Source organism: Elephantulus edwardii, unplaced genomic scaffold (genome assembly GCF_000299155.1).
Source record: "Elephantulus edwardii isolate Elephantulus edwardi_28Jun2011 unplaced genomic scaffold, EleEdw1.0 scaffold00062, whole genome shotgun sequence".
Classification (NCBI taxonomy): Eukaryota; Metazoa; Chordata; class Mammalia; order Macroscelidea; family Macroscelididae; genus Elephantulus; species Elephantulus edwardii.
In genome coordinates, this window is record NW_006399812.1 from 6,780,649 (window position 1) to 6,783,083 (window position 2,435).

General features: G+C 49.7%; 1 pseudogene; it reads left to right on the plus strand.

Annotated features, from left to right (window-relative positions):
* LOC102870131 overlaps positions 1 to 1,668 on the plus strand; it is a 3,008-nt pseudogene extending 1,340 nt beyond the window's left edge.
* The last annotated feature ends 767 nt before the right edge of the window (positions 1,669 to 2,435 follow it).

Genomic DNA, 2,435 nt, shown 5'->3' on the forward strand with positions numbered 1-2,435 from the left:
CCTGGGCAACATGGAGGAGGACAACTGGAGATGGCATTTCTATGACACTGTGAAGGGGTCAGACTGGCTGGGGGACCAGGATGCCATCCATTACATGACGGAACAGGCACCTGCTTCAGTGGTTGAGCTAGAAAATTACGGCATGCCATTCAGCAAAACCGAAGATGGGAAGATTTACCAGCGTGCATTTGGTGGGCAGAGCCTCAAGTTTGGGAAGGGCGGGCAGGCCCATCGGTGCTGCTGTGTGGCCGACCGGACGGGTCACTCGCTGCTGCACACCTTATATGGCCGGTCTCTGAGATACGACACCAGCTATTTTGTTGAGTATTTTGCCTTGGACCTTCTAATGGAGAACGGGGAGTGTCGAGGTGTCATCGCACTGTGCATAGAAGATGGATCCATCATCCATCGTATACGTGCCAAGAATACAGTCATTGCCACAGGGGGTTATGGGCGCACCTACTTCAGCTGCACGTCCTTGCACACCAGCACCGGTGATGGGACTGCCATGGTCACCAGAGCGGGCTTGCCCTGCCAGGACCTGGAATTTGTCCAGTTCCACCCCACAGGCACATATGGAGCTGGCTGTCTCATCACGGAAGGCTGCCGTGGAGAGGGGGGCATCCTCATCAACAGTCAGGGCGAGCGGTTCATGGAGAGATATGCCCCTGTTGCTAAGGACTTGGCTTCCAGAGATATTGTGTCTCGCTCCATGATGCTGGAGATCCGAGAGGAAAGGGGCTGTGGTCCCGAGAAGGACCATGTCTACCTGCAGCTGCACCACCTGCCCCCCGAGCAGCTGGCGGCCCGCCTGCCGGGCATCTCAGAGACAGCCATGATCTTTGCAGGCGTGGACGTCACCAAGGAGCCCATCCCTGTTCTCCCCTCTGTGCACTACAACATGGGTGGCATCCCCACCAACTACTGGGGCCAGGTCCTGAAGCACTCGAATGGACAGGACCAGGTCGTGCCTGGCCTGTATGCCTGTGGGGAGGCTGCCTGTGCCTCGGTGCCCGGCGCAAACCGCCTGGGGGCAAACTCTCTCCTGGACCTGGTGGTGTTGGCTGTGCCTGTGCCCTGAATATCGCAGAATCCTGCAGGCCTGGAGATAAAGTTCCTCCAATTAAAGCAAATGCTGGGGAAGAGTCTGTCATGAACCTGGACAAGTTGCGATTTGCAAATGGAAGTGTAAGAACATCAGAGCTACGTCTCAGCATGCAGAAGACAATGCAAAGCCATGCAGCAGTTTTCCGTCTGCGCAGTGTGCTGCAGGAGGGCTGCCAGAAGATCAGCCAGCTCTATGAGGACCTGCAGCACCTCAAGACCTTTGACAGAGGCATGGTCTGGAATACTGACCTGGTGGAGACTCTAGAGCTGCAGAACCTGTTGCTGTGTGCACTGCAGACCATCTACAGGGCTGAGGCCCGCAAGGAGTCCCGAGGTGCCCACGCCAGGGAGGACTACAAGGTGCGGATTGATGAGTATGATTATTCTAAGCCCATTCAAGGGCAGCAGAAGAGAACGTTCACAGAGCATTGGAGGAAGCACACTCTCTCCTATGTCAATGTCAAAACCGGGAAGGTCACTCTGGACTACAGACCTGTGATTGATAAAACTTTAAATGAAATGGATTGTGCCGCTGTACCCCCAGCTATTTGCTCCTACTAACGAGGCTGGGCATGCCTAGAATCTGCCTTCTAATAAAGATGATATCACACAGCAAAAAAAAAAAAAAGAAATTGAAAGAATGAAACCAAATGAATACTAGGGTCCCAGATAACAAAACAGATGCACAATTATATGGTCCAAATAGCTCTATAATTGGTCACGTTATGAGTTTGGCAAACAAACGTTACTGAGCCACTCTAAAGAAAATCAAAGTCGTCAATTTCAAGACTTGGGTCAATTCATAGACTTAAATAATTTGTCCCCTTTGAACAAAGATTTGGCCAATAACACTAAGTAAGAATACTGAGTTAACAAAATGTGTACCAGCAATGTTCCTCATATCCAAAGCCATTGGACTAGAGAACAAGTTAACCTATATTGCGCCACACATGTTGAACTGTCAAGTGAAGAAAGAAAGAAATTTGTTCTCACGGCCAATGAACTGGAAGACCTGTTACAATCTTAATACATGCTCTTTCCCATCACCTTGCCCTTGATTCTGATTCGTTGGTGGTAAATGAATTTGGTGGTAAATGAATTCCTACCTTGATGTCAACTCTAATGCCCATCAATGACCTCTATTACTAAAGAAGTAATAGGAGTAAAAGGAGTTTGTTAAAATATCTTAGGCATCAGTTCTTCCAACACACAGTTGATAGTACAACTCAGGTGATCATCCAGTAGTGGCTTGTGTGTTGCTATGATGCTGGAAGCTATACTGCTAGTATTCTAAATAACAACAGGGTCACCTATGCAGAACACGATTT